Source organism: Chelonoidis abingdonii, chromosome 3 (assembly GCF_003597395.2).
Source record: "Chelonoidis abingdonii isolate Lonesome George chromosome 3, CheloAbing_2.0, whole genome shotgun sequence".
Taxonomy (NCBI): Eukaryota; Metazoa; Chordata; order Testudines; family Testudinidae; genus Chelonoidis; species Chelonoidis abingdonii.
The window spans coordinates 106,333,496-106,348,496 of record NC_133771.1 but is presented as its reverse complement, the minus strand read 5'-3'; positions in this window follow the sequence as shown (position 1 = coordinate 106,348,496).

Below are 15,001 nucleotides of genomic sequence, written 5' to 3'. Positions count from 1 at the left end.
ATAAACAAAAGACTTTAGAGCTCAGTCTCTAGCACATAATTCTGAGGCCATTACAAAAAGAAGGCAAATCCTAAGTGCAATGGTTAAGATGCGGAAATCTAAAAGAGTAACCAATATTGACTTTAACCTGACTTAATCAAGGGTCAGGTCCTAAATACCCCAGCCTCACAAACAAACTCCACCCCTTAACATTATTACTATTCCACTGATAGATAAAGCCATATGGCAACAGTGTGGGCCAATACAACAGTTCCAGGGGTTTTTGGATCAGTCCATAGTTAGTTAAAGGATTGTTTTACGCTGTGTGTTTGGCTATCAGAAGCCCTTCATTTAAGATTTAAGTCTGTACTTTTTAATACCTATTGTGGGGGAAAGCGCACACCTGTTCAGTGTAATTTTATTCTGTTTGTGTGAACTCTTCTTTATTCAGCATTGCTATTCTCAGAGCGCCCCTAACAGGTCACCTCTGGTTTTTAAAAAAACAATTAGCATAACGAATCTCTGTGGGGAAAACTGTCATTCCATTGCCAAGTAAATGGCAATTTTTCCTAGCATTAATAATTGTGACACATCAGGCTTTTGTGAACTAGATCTACTGCATTGTTCAATATGAGTAACAAAATAAGTGTGTTTGGAATGTGTAAAATTATACATGTGTACAATAAACCATTCGACTGTCTCACCAATGCAAATATTGGGACAGATTCTCAGCCTTTACTTGGACAAAACTCCCACTGACGGTTCAATTTTGTAGGACAGATGAAATAGGCAAGTAAAAGAAATGAGGGTTTGGGGATTTTTTTGTTTGTTTGTTTTGTTTTGTTAAGAAGCTGGTTTAAGCTGAAGCTAAAGAGTGGAGGGGCCCCTAGTGCTTTTATGGGGTATTGATAATATGGTTAAAACTAACACATTCTACCCAGCTTCTCCCAAACTTACAACAGTTCATCTTAATCAATTAGCCTCTTAGAGTTGGTTGGGCAACTCTCACCTCTTCATGTTCTCTGTACGTATATATTTCCTCGCTATATGTTCCATTCTATGCATACGATGAAGTGAGCTGTAGCCCTAGAAAGCTTATGCTCCAATTTGTTAGTCTCTAAGATGCCACGAGTACTCCGGTTCTTTTTGGAGATACAGACTAACATGGCTGCTACTCTGAATCTTGAATAAGTTTTACTATAGTGTAAGAGACAATGAGCTTGCAGATAAAAGGTTCTGGGATGTCTGATCACATCAACACACAACAAACAGATGTAGGGGTAGTACTCTACTACTGGGTGACACTGTTCAATCTGTGTATTCACATGCCTTGACATTTGTCTCAAAACTGCACTGTACTTTTTCATGTAGTTTGGGGTGTTCGTGAATTTTGTTTTCCTCTATGTATTACTATGATTTTGGAAAAGAAAGAAAGGTCTTTGAAATCCATTTAACTGGTCTCTTTAAATGCCTACTTATTTTGGACAAGTGATTGGGGAACAAATCAAATTCATTGCATGGACTCAGGTCTATTGCTAACTCACACGTCAGTTTAGATAGCATGTGTGCTGTAAATTGGCCAGTAACACCTGTTAACAAATATGGATTGCTGTTTGCCAGCATAAACCTCCTGTTGTGTGTGGCCTTTTATTCACTCCAAAATGCTCTAATACATTTTTTTTCTTAATCTTTGAGAGATTTGTACTAAGCTAATTTTTTAAATCAGCCCTGAAAGAGAGTATCTCCCAGCACAATGAGATTTTTGAGAGCTGCTGATGCATCATTTGTGGCTTAATTCCCATGTCTCTATTTCCAGATGGATGCACCCAAGATAAGAGGATGCTACAGTGCTACAAAAAGGGGTGTGTAAGAATATGGAGCTACAAACATTTTATATCTGTTTCTAATGCGTCATCACCATGGGATGTTGGCCCTAATGTAAGGTTTCTTCAATATTCATAACTTTCTTGCCATGCCTGCAAATGATACGAAGCGCAAAATGGAAATGTGGCCAGGAGATGGCAGTATTTTACTACATATGTCTTTCACTTGCACTTTTTTTTTTCTTGTTGGCAATGAACTTGTAGGGCATCTGAAAGTATAGCAAGAGTAAACATTTAATTTCCATAAAATTAAAAACTACAACCATAGCTAATGTTCTCTAGTCTTCTTTTCTGCTATTAAAAAAAGCACGTTTGTATGATACACTTGATAAATTATTAGTGTGATGCTAGGAGAAAACATTTGTGATTCTAATGTGTGAGTAATAGAATTTTCAGCCTTGGTTACCCCAATGGATAGCTTCTCCTCCCTATTCAAGGCTAGACTGATCATCAGTCTTTGCTTGGCCACAGAGGGGAATAAATTTCCCCTTAGTCAAATTATGACTCCAGCTGTGGTGGCTACTCTCCCTATACTCTTTGGTGCAAGCAGTTGGGTGGGAGAGGGCTTGGCAGTGAGTAAAGGCATGGAACCAGGGTCTATCTCACTGACCAAGTAGCTGTCCAGGTGCACAGGGGCACTAAATGGTTCCAGAAGAGGGCGGTGAAATAGCTTACTTCTCAACACCACAGATGAGACACTCACTATCTCATGGCATCAGGCTTTTAAAGTGGGATTTTGAAAGTTGTTCAACATTGGCTCAGCTTATTGACTTCCAGTGTTGCAGAATTGGTCCAATGCTGAATGCTTTTGAAAAACCTGTCTTTAATCTTTCAACATTTTATTCCTCCAGGCTGGTAAGTCATCTAAAGATTGTGACTGTTGTTCATGGCAGTCAGAGTGGGACGCTGACTCCAGCTCAAACCATTGGGTCATATGAACAGGCAAGACCTCTAGTTTTCTTGCAGCAGAGCAGAGAGAGTATTGCAGGTACCGTGACATACAACTAGGTATTGAGCTGCAAAGTTCAAAACTGGTTCCATATTTTCATATATTATGGGCGTGTTTAGACCAGGGGTTTAGCAGGGGCACATCCCTTTATATGATTTTGTCATAGAAGGGTACTTCTGTGTTTGGGGTTTATGAAATATTGCAAATATGGTGAGGTTTTGGCTTACAGGTATTTTCACTTTGAGGAATGGATCCATAAATTCAATAATGATGAGTTCTTGAGTCCCCCAGACCGAAGGAGACAGGGTCAATGTTTTTTGAGATAACAGACTACAGTGATTCTGATCACACTACACTGTCCCAGATAGCCCTAGTTTTCAGGTCTCGTGAAGATACCTGTGGCCTCTGTAAACTCTACTCTCAATCTACTATCTCAGGGCTATCTGTTCCACTGTGACTCAGCATCTCTGAAGCTGACTACCTGGTAAATGAGCTGTCTGATTTAAAAAAAAATAGGATTTTCCAGTGAGATGTTCTCTATCCCACTGCAGTCAAGAAAGCTTTCCACCATTTCTCGGTATACAGTACTATGAAGAAGATATATTTCTGGTGCACATCAAAAGAATACAGAGCAGGATCACCACTGGTCAAATTGTTCCTAGAATTTCTGCAAGCTGGACTGCCTCTGGGACTAAAATACAAGTCAGTCAAAACTCAAATGTCATTTATATCCTCAGTTCTGGCAGCCAAGGGTCAACCTTCCTGACCAATTGCCCACATGTTAAAATTTCTCCAAGGTCCCCGCCCAGTCAGGCTTCTTCCTGTTCATGGGGTAGCTCCATGGGATTGTTTCCTAATATTAAATACATTCCTGACTCCACTTTTCGAACTCCTGTCTGAAGTGTCACTAATATTTCCTAACAAGGTCACTTTTCTAATGGTCATAAAACCAGCTCAAAGGATATCAGAGTTGGGCACCCTCTCTATCCTCCCTCAAAATTTGTGGGTTTTTCCCCCCACAATGACAGGGTGGTGCTTTGGACAGACCCTTCATGCATCCCCAAGTTTCTGTGTAGGGGGATGAATCCATAAATTCATCCCACCTGTACTTTTTCGTCTCCTCTTACTGGGAGTTGTGTTTTCAATCGTAGTTAGTCCCCCGCCTCTTTTTTAGGGAGACTTGGTAGATAACTAAGTTCTTGCATTTAACTACTGACTGGGTTATCCCAGTTTATATGTCTTTGTCAGTGTGACAATCAAAGTCCAGACATCCCAAAGGGAGAACAGAAGGTTTAAGCCCCCCCGCTCCCCCTCCAAAAAAAAAAAAAACCAGTTAAACCGACTGATGGCATATTATAGTTTTATCGTAAGGTTATATGAAGATCTTTTATGAAAGCTTGTAATGCACTGAACTTAATAGTCATTATGATACACGCACACACACAGGCTGTGGAGATGAAAGTGTGTGTATATATATAGAAAATTGTCATTGTAACTGTGATGCAACTTCAGCATCACCTCGCAACTGGGCCGTGAAACAATGAGGCAGGGAAGGGCTATTTCCCCAACCAGACAAGACTGGCTTCAAGCACCCAGCCATTGTTTAGTCTAGGCAAGGGAAAAAACAATGAGGAATCATCAAAGCAAATAGGAACAGCTTGAAACTGAAAAGAAGACCCTAGTGTTAAGAAACATATGGCCTCGTCTATACTACAAGGGAAATTCGATCTAAGCTACGCAATTTGAGTTACATGAATAGCGTAACTCAAATGGACGTAGCTTAGATCTACTTACCGTGGGGTTCACACTATGCTATGTCAATGGGAGATACTCTCCCATTGACTCCCCCTATCTTCTCGATCTGGTGGAGTACAGGAGTCAAGGGAGAGCAATCTCATTGATTTAGCGGGTCTTCACTAGACCCGCTAAATCGACCGCTGATGCATCAGTCCCCCACTCATGGATCCCCCAGTAAGTGTAGACAAGCCCTAAGAAAGGAGGAAGTTTTCCCCACTTTGAATATCTGGGACTGAAGGGAAAAAATTGCAAATCTTATTAAAATGGACCATCCAGTTCCTGGGGCACAGTCTCAAGGCAGGATGCAGTCTATGAATGCTGGATTCCCTCCTATAGCCAGGTGGTACACTGATAAACTGTTTTAAAGCAATAGGAAACTCTCTTATTAGAGAGGATTTTATCTAATATGAAAATATAAAGCCTGACGTTGTCTTTTTCTGTGTAACCTGTATGTGTTTGCTTTCCATTACTGTTTTATCTTTGAATCTGTGACTTTTTTTTCCTATTACATAGACTTCTGGTTTATTTTTATTCCTATTAAGTTGTCTGGTGTTCAAAGTGTGCGCGCCACAGTGAGCTGGTATATGAGGGAAGTGTTTCACACCTTTGGGGAACAGTCTAAGTGTTTGGTAATTACATCCTCCCCGAGTTTTTATTTGAGTATTGGAAGTGGTGTTGGAGTAACTAGGCTGGTGAGATCTTATGCTTGTGGGAAGACTATAGGTGTCAGGGAATTGAACCATAGCTACATAACACAAAAAAGGCCCCCGAAGTTGCATGCCAGGTGGTGACAGAACCCTTTACTGGTCTGGGTGGATCCCAAAACATCACTTTCAAGTTGAACACTTCTATTTCCTAGTTGTTGGGCAGATTTGAGCTATTGCTAATGTTTTTGAAAGACTTGCTTTCAAAGCTGATAACTGTCATCTGTGAATGAAACTCTCTGGAGGAGTTTTTCAGTGAGAGGAGTAATATGGATAGTCAACCCAGCCTGTCAAAAACATCTCTCTGCCTCTGCCACCTGCTGTGTAGGTGACTGAAAAATCCATCACTGCTGAATGTATGGACACATTCCCCTACCCAGAATGAAAGATTCTCTCACTTAACCAGAAGTTTTCTCACGTCTAGCTGGCAAAAATTCCATATGTGATAGTTTGCAACAAATAATGCCCTGCCTCTGATACCCATATGCTTTGTCTTTGAGAGAAACAGATGATGTGATCCTGATGAGAATACACAGCAGGCAAAAAGAGCAAAATGGCCTCTTGTAGCTCAAGGCTCTGTCATTCAGGGCTTTATAAAGAGCATCGAGCATCTTGAATTTCACCTAGAAGTGGATCAATAGCCACTGCAAGTTGTGGATCAAAGGTGTTTTTAAAAAAAAAAAAATAATCAAGAAGTTGTTGAAATTTTGTCCTTTAAGGTTTTTTTTTTATTTTTTATTCTTGGTGAAAATTTTTCATTTTGGTCAGTTTCCCAGTTTTTCAATGGAAAGCTGGAAAATATAAACTTAGCAAACTGAAATTTGACTAGAAATATATATATTTTTTTGAAAACTGAAATTTGTTACTGAAAAGTGATTCCCCTCCACCCCCCTTAAGTCATTTAAAAAAACTGAACTGTTTTTTGGTTTATATTTTTTTAAAAATGTTCACAGGAAAACTTAAAAAAAAAATTCCCCAAAATGGTCTAAATTTCCCATGAAAAATAATTGGCATTTTCTGACCACTTCTAGTAACAGGTTCTTGTCTTAGTTTGCCCCACCCAGAAGATGGATAGCACTGGCTAATGCAGAATGAGATTTCCAAGTAGCCTTCAAAGTTAGACTGGGGTAGTCGGTTTGGCAGTAATATAATCCAGAGTTTCTTATTGTCATGGTGAAATCCCTTTTTGAGATTGTCACAAGGTTTGGGGTGCAATCCAGACTTGTGAGGGGTTGTCACCATTTGCCCTGCAATCCTGCATGCCTTACAATGTTTTGCTTCTGTAGCCTCCAGCCTGGGACACTCACAACCAGTCTGCAAGCATATGGGTCTCACACCCTGAAGTGCCTGCATTCTAGACAGCACTGGTATAGCTCTGACCTCAGACAGCCCCACTCTGGCTTCAACCAGCCTTCATTACAACCAGCAAGGTGACCCCATTGCACTCCTAATCCTGAATTTCCCCAAAGCCCTGTGGCCTGCCATGTCCCGTCTTGGACAGTTCAGAGAAATATGGTTCATTTGTTCCTCTAAAGACACAAAAGTGCACCACAGCTTATTAACTTAACCTGGATAAATTCAATCTTCTCTTCTTAAACACATCACTGAGTTGGTTTATAGTAAATATAAAACAGATTTATTAATAGGACATAGGTTAAGTGATGTCAGGGAAAAAGGATAAAGTTACAAAGGGTTACGAATAAAACAACAGCGAAAACACACATCTAAAAGTATAAAGCTGAATCTAGCCAGGTACAGGCTTCGTTCAAGAAGCTTCTCATCTATATTTAGTTTCCAAAGACTGCATTTGGGAGAAATGATGTATTTGCTCTGGATAATTCCAGCGGTGCGTTCAGGAAGGGGCAACTAGATTATGAGTGAATTAAATTGGCCAAGCATGTGTTCTCCCCAGGCACATGAAAGTTCATACCATGAAAGCAGGTTATCTCCAGCTAATGCCAAATGAGGTCTCATCATATAGATGGAATGTGATCGGTCTGAGAGAGAGTCCATGTGGACTGGGAATAGAATGACTACTGCAGAAGGAAACACACCAATCTGCAGTTGTGACAACCGAATAAGACAGCATGGGGTTCCACCACTGATCAGGAAGCAGATTAGCCCCTACATGATGGCCTGAAAAACAGTCAGCAGCAGGTTGATGACCTTCAGATTGGCAGCCCACTCGTATCAAGTAACTGTTTTCCAGTGCTATGCCCCTACTAGCCACTGTGATGATGAAGAGGTTGAGAAATTCTTTAGAGACACTGAGAAGCTAGCAGTTGTTCACTGTACAGACATCTTATTTGTACAAGGTAACTGGAACACGTGCATTGGTCCTGAGAGTTACTCAGAATGGTGCAGCTGTGTTGGGAAGTTTGGGTATGATGAGGCAAATGGCAGAGGACTGCAACTCTTGCAGGTAGTGACTGAAAATGACTTGGGGCTTGTCTACACAAACAATTAGTTTGCAGCAAGCTGGAGTGTGATGCTATCCTGCACTAGTCTGCCATGGAGTAACTGTACATGAGGACTCTGCTGATATGTATTAACAGTTCATTGAGTTTTGATTATTCTCATTTCAAAGAGGACTAGTCAAAGTACATTGATGAATTGTTAATGCATATCAGCGGAGCGCAGAGTAGATTCACACCCCAACTTGGCATGAAATAAATGTTCATGCAGACAAGCCTTTAGTATTAACAAATACCTTGTTCAACCACAAACTGTCAAGGTGATGGACTTAGACATCACTGGACTTGTGGACTCAGAACTAAATTGACTTCATCATGATCTCAGAGATGGCTTTCTGGCAGGATGAGGAGTCAATCCTTCGAGAAGGCTAACAAGAGATTAAATGACAACTTAGTAGTAGCTAACATAAAGCTCAAACTGTGAATCAAGAACTGACCAGCAAGTACCTTCAGAGTTTGTTATAATGACAAACTGAAAGTCTGTGAAACACAAATGGAATTCAAGAAGACTGTTGAACAAAAGCTGCAAGTTGCCGACCTCTTCATTAGTAGCATAGATCAGATAGCATACAACATCTCCTGCTACATTACAGAGACCACAGATTAACTCCTGGGAAACAGATTCTAAACAAGAAAACTTTGATCACAGAGCAGATAATCCAGTTGTGCTCTTAGCTTTCTTTGTTGATCACACAATGGATCACCAGTGAAACTACCTGAGAGCAATAGACCAGTATTCCAATATGACACAAGAAATAGATGAACCAATTTAAGTGGCAAAAGTAGATTGGCTTGAAGAATAATGCATCAGCAAATGATGATAAGAAGTTCTACCACACCATCAAGAGTCTTTTTTTAAAAAAAGTTTCCTTGGCAGGAGAAACGCCATTTCACCCAACACTTGGGGTGGGTATTGCCAAGAGCTATATAATGTTAGTGAAACAAATTCTAAGTTGGAAGTGAAAAAGGGAGAGGAGACCTATGAAAGAAATTCAGCTTATCTCAATGACCCTCCTTCTATGATTTGAAGTTGAGATGCGGTGTGGACACTAAAATGCAGTAAAGCCCCTGGAGTGGATAACATGCAAGCAGAGGCACTCATCTGAGTGTACCATAAGGCTGTCAATGTGATTTGAGGGTTTGGAAGATGACCCAAGACTTGGATACAGTCCAATGGCAGCCCATGGGAGGGGGCCCGAAGGGTTACGTGACTCTCACCAAAATGCCAGAGAGGGGAAGGCCAGCAGCCAGGGAGATGAAGGGGCAGGGCCAGAGCTGGAAGGGAAGAGGTGAGGCCAGAGCCTCTCCTCTTCCATCCTCCTCTTCTGGCCACGCTGACTGGTGTGTCCCTCCCACTAGTTGCCTCGATTATTCCCATTCATAAAATTGGGGACCTGGCTGTTTGTGGAAATTAGTGCACAATCACATTATTGAAACACATTAGCAAATTACTGCTCCACATTATCCTGAAGAGAATTGCACCTAAGATAGAGCTTTCTGTCTGAAGAACAAGCTGGATTTAGTCTCAAAAAAGGTACAGTGGAGCAAATATTCAAACTGCATGTGCTATGTGAAAACATGCTGAAGAATGATTGATTGAAAGGTGGTTCCTGGTGGGGTTTTTTGTAGATTTTGCTAAGATGTTTGAAAGCATATGGCACAAACCTCTTTGGGAAATCCTATGGCTTACCAGAGTTGGTGAAAATGTAGTAACACTGATGCAAAATCCTATGGTGTGTGATGGCTTAGGTATTTTGTGAGGCATGAGCAAAATAGTTGGGTTGACTTTGGGATAGGTGTCAGACAGGGCTGTTTGGTATCCCCAACTGTTCTCTTGAAGAAATCTTAAGGAGACACTGGTGGAAACTTACAAAAGCGTCTGCCTGTCAGTGGATGAAAAATTAGTCATCTGTTCTTCATCAATGATGATAACCTGATTTGATTGTACCAAGAAAAGGTGGCAAAACTGCTAGAAAGAGAAGGGGTATAAGCAGAGAAGTTAGATTGAAAGATATCTGTCACACAGACAATGGTGACAATGAAGTGTGTTGAAAAGGTGAAGATATTTCTTTCCAATCTGAGGCGGCACTGGAGTGCATTGAGCATTTCAAATACCTCATTGGATGAATACAAAGGAGTCTGAACATCATATAGAGATCTGACCCAGCACTGGCCTCACAACTGCCACTTTAGCAACACTCAGTCACATTTGGAGAAGCAAAAGCATTACCATGAAGTGTAAAATGAAATTGCTGCAGTCTCTTGTCTTTAGCATCTTGCGACATGCATGTAAAACATGGACTTTAAGGAAACAGGACATTGAGGCTTCCTGCCTTCGAACAGAAATGCTATAGACAATTGTTGTGCCTTAACTATACTTATCACATGACTTAGGAGGAGGTAATTGCCCAAATTTACAGCATGACCAAAGTGATACCTGATATCGAGATCAGATGAAGAAAACCTGAGTTTGTGGGACATGGGGGTAGAATGAGTGGAGAAGATTGTTGAAGCAAGGCTTGCAGGGACTGGCGCCGGGGCCAGGAAGCATCCACCACGAGTGTAGTTCAGTGGTGTGTCTGGGTGAGGTGCGGTATGGCATGCTTCTAAAGGCTCTGTGGCAACTGCAAAACTCGGAAGATTGCTGGCCAATGACTCTTGTGTGTTGTGTTTTACTGTGTATTGTAATGTGACTCTGTGGTGCTTTGCATCATGAGAGAATGTATTTGTGTTTGATCACACCATCTCAGAGGATATAGTACAAATGGATAATATGAAGGACAATGGAAATGATTAGAAAGGCAGAGAATCTTCTATGTGAGCAGAAACTAAAAAGATTAGGGAGCAGATCCTCAACTGGGGTAAATTGTCGTAGAGCTATTGAAATCAATGGAACTATGACCAATCACGGCAGCTGATGATCTGTCCCTGGAACTGTTTAGTTTACAGTGGAGTTGACCAAGAGGAGCATGATAGAGGTAGAGAAAATGAATGATAAAAAGGTCAATTAAGCTCTCCTATTTACCCTGTCCTTTCCCATAATATTGTGCAAGAGCAAGTGGACACCAAAGGAAATTAAAGAGAACAAATTTATAACTGATAAAAAGGAATACATTTGCAGCCAGTAAGTAATTAACCTTTGGCTCTAAGAGCCACATGATATTATTCAGGCAAAGAACTCAGTAGGGTTTGAAAAAGGATTATGTTTTATATGTATAATAAAAATATCATCAGTTACACTGGCTCAGATAGTAATTTATAAGGGTTGGCAACTTTGTGTTTCAGGACATATGCTAACCACTGACTGCCTCAGGATAGGAAGAAAATTTTCCCATAGATGTGGCATTGCATAGTTTATCCTCTATGGCCAGCACCAACTGCTTTAGATGAAGGTGAAGAATCTCCATAATCAGAGACAGGGTACTGGACTAGACTGACAATTTATCTGATCTGGTATGGCAATTTCTGTGTTCTTATGAAACACATGGTACCCATTTCCACTAAAAGCAATAGCTTTTGGAGGAAAGAAAAGAAATGTGCTAACAACCATGCATTCAATAGTTACAGACAGACAAAATCCATGGATGACAGAGCAATAACATACGAGATTATGAACATTAACCAGTGAGTGAGTGAAATTCCCAAGAGAGCCCTGTAAATGATTAGATGTTAGCACAAAATCCTGCCTTGAGAAGTATGTATCACACTGAGTGGAGGATCTCCAAGCCTTCCTGGCAGTACAGGGGAGGGAAGCCATGGTTATGAACTCTGCATAATACTCTACTGTTGCTCTAGGAGGAAGTAGCATAAAGTTCTTCTGGCACCTGCTGCTATGTAGGTGGGTTGGGGACTCCAGCCCATGCAAGCTCACTATGGCTCCTTTGGATCACAGAACGTCTGTAGATGTGTTAGCTGGGTTCACAACAGTCCATATCCTTGTATCTGTGTAAGCCCTCAGAAATGAAGGAGCTCTTGTGTCCTTTTTTCCTACCTGGTGCTCCTACGTGGGATAGACCAGGATTTCATCTTTAGTAGATCAAATTCTGTTCTCTGTTACAGTCATGTAAAAGCCCACTGACTGCAGTGTGTTTACATGGGTTTAACTAACGCATACCTTGTATATAGGAAAATAACATGCTCATCAGGAACATGATTTTTGGCTTTTTGGTAAATTTTGTGTTTTCCTATCTGCCCTATTAGTAAATATTTCTCTGCACAAAGGCCAGCAAAGACTTTTTTTTTATTATAATCAAATATAAAATACCAGACTCTTTTGTTCTAATGGTGAATGTCTAAAAACAGAGGAACTCCAAATTAGTTGTTAATTTTGAACCAAGGTAATTTGACTGTATCAGAGCTGACAGCGCAACCTAGTTCTCAGGACTCCTAGCTCTGAACTCTAACCACAAGACTATTCTCTTTCCCCTGAAGTGTCTGACTTTGTCCCTCCTCAGAAATTGGATATCTGCCTAGATGGACAATTGATATAGCAGTTCCTGAGTTTTTAAGAATAATAACAAAAAGAGTATTTTGGAGAGAAAAAGGAAATATGAATAGTCCATATTCCACCTGAAGATACAGTTTGAATTACTATAAGAAAACACATTGTAATTAAACAGGCAATAGATTAGATCAGCAGGTCTCATTGATGACCCTCTGAGTCCTTGCTGATGGGTCTGTAGAGTGCAGGTTGGTCACACAATTCTAGCTATCATCTTTGTTTCAAGCTGCTTGATTGCATTAAAAGAAGCTAAAAATACACTAAATTCTTCCCCAACATTCCTTTTCCAAGTAAGCAGCTGCTGTTACATAACACCAGGATATTGTGGGATTAGAAACGGAATGGAATACAGTCTATGTGCTCACAGAAGGGAAATGAGCTGGTCAATGAGAGAATCTGTGTTAGGGTGTAGTCCACTCATTGCGGGGGAAAAATGAGAATACCTGGATTAGATGCAAAAATCAGGAAAGAATTATATAAACCATCATCAGCTTCCATAGTCTGCACATTCCATTACTCAGTTTGCCATTATTGACAGAGCAAATGTCAACATGTTGTTTTTATTTCTCACGCTCAGTTCTAACAATTCCTGGTGGTGAAAGAAGTAGTAATGATCTAGCCAGGCTTGTTCTATTCTTTGTCGTCCTAAAATCACCAGTGGGAATATCTCTGAAGAAATGTGCTCCAGTAGTCAAAAGCCTCATTGAAACTGAATTTGCTACCATGGAACTTTAGACAGGGGCAAACTTAGCAGCAAAAAGTTTTCATCTGAGGTGCTCTGAGAATATGGAAAATATTTACAGTTACAAAACATTCTTTGCGATAAAACAGCCTAACAGAGACTATTGCTGAAGTTTTCTGTGGCCTTACAAATAATCTGAATGTAGGGATCTGTGGCTTCGTTGCATCACCATATAGCAGTTTTGGTCCTGCATTTGTCAGTCCGAGCATCAAGTGTTGAGTCTTTTGGCATCTCTGTATCTAAGTGCCACTAACTGAGAGATCTTCGGGCTCAAGAATACATGCAGGACTCATGACTCAGTACAAACGGGGAATGCTGAACATAGTTCCGATGACTGGCTGCCTGGTGAAGATGATGTCATATAAAACTGTGGGTTGAAGTATCTTGTTGGTTTAGTGTGTGAGGAGGAAGGAGGGAGCGCAATCAGGAGGCTGTTTTTGTATCAAAAAACAAGGTTCTATCAAAATGAGTTGACTCACCATATACAAGTTAGGATTATAGAATCATAGAACATTAGAGTTGGAAGAGACCTCAGGAGGTCATCTAGTTCAAACCCCTGCTCAAAGCAGGACCAACCCCAACTAAATCATCCCAGACAGGGTGTTGTCAAGTCGGGCCATAAAAACCTCCAAGGATGAAGATTCCACCACCTCCCTAGGTAACCAGTTCCAGTGCTTCACCACCCTCCTAGTGAAGTAGTTTTTCCTAATATCCAATTTAGACCTCCCCCACTGCAACTTGAGACCATTGCTCCTTGTTCTGTCATCTGCCACCACTGAGAACAGCCTAGCTCCATCCTCTTTGGAACCTTTGGGTAGTTGAAGGCTGCTATCAAATCCCCCCTCATTCTCTCTTCTGCAGACTTAACAAGCCCAGTTCCCTCAGTCTCACCTTGAAAGTCATGTGCTCCAGCCTCCTAATCATTTTTGTTGCCCTCTGCAGAACTCTCTCCAATTTTTCCACATCCTTTCTGTAGTGGGGGGCCCCAAAACTGGATGCAGTACTCCAGATGTGGCCTCACCAGTGCCAAATAGAAGGGAATAATCACTTCCCTCGATCTGCTGGCAATGCTCCTATTAATGCAGCACAATATGCTGTTAGCCTTCTTGGCAACAAGGGCACATTGTTGAGTCTCATCCAGTTCTTGTCCACTGTAATCCCCAGGTCCTTTTCTGCAGAATTGTACGTAGCCAGTCGGTCCCCAGCCTGAAGTAATGCTTGGGATACTTCCTTCCTAAATGCAGGACTCTGCTCTTGTCTTTGTTGAACCTCTTCAGATTTCTTTTGGCCCAATTCTCCAATTTGTCTAGGTCACTCTGGACCCTATCCCTACCTGCCAGCATATCTACCTCTTCCCCTCAGCTTAGTATCATCTGTGAACTTGCTGAGGGGGCAATCCATCCCATCATCCAGATCATTAATGAAGATGTTGAACAAAACTGGCCCCAGGACAGATCCCGAGGGCACTCCACTTCATACTGGCTTCATACTTAGACATCGAGGCATTGATCACTACCCATTGAGATGGACAATCTAGCCAGCTTTCTATCCACCTTATAGTCCATTCATCCAATCCATACTTTAATTTGCTGGAAAGAATACTGTGGAAGACCATATCAAAAACTATGCGAAAGTCAAAATATATCACGTCCACTGCTTTCCCCATTCCACAGAGCCAGTTATCTCATTATAGAAGGCAGTCAGGTCGGTCAGGCATGACTTGCTCTTGGTGAATCCATGTTGACTGTTCCTGATCACTTTCCTCTAAGTGCTTCAAAATGGATTCCTTGAGGACCTGCTCCATGATTTTTCCAAGGACTGAGGTGAGGCTGACTGGTCTATAGGCCCCAGGATTCTCCTTCTTCCCTTTTTTAAAGATGGGCACTATCTTTGCCTTTTTCCAGTCATCCGGGACCTCCCCTGATCATCACAAGTTTTCAAAGATAATGGCCAATGGCTCTGCAATCACATC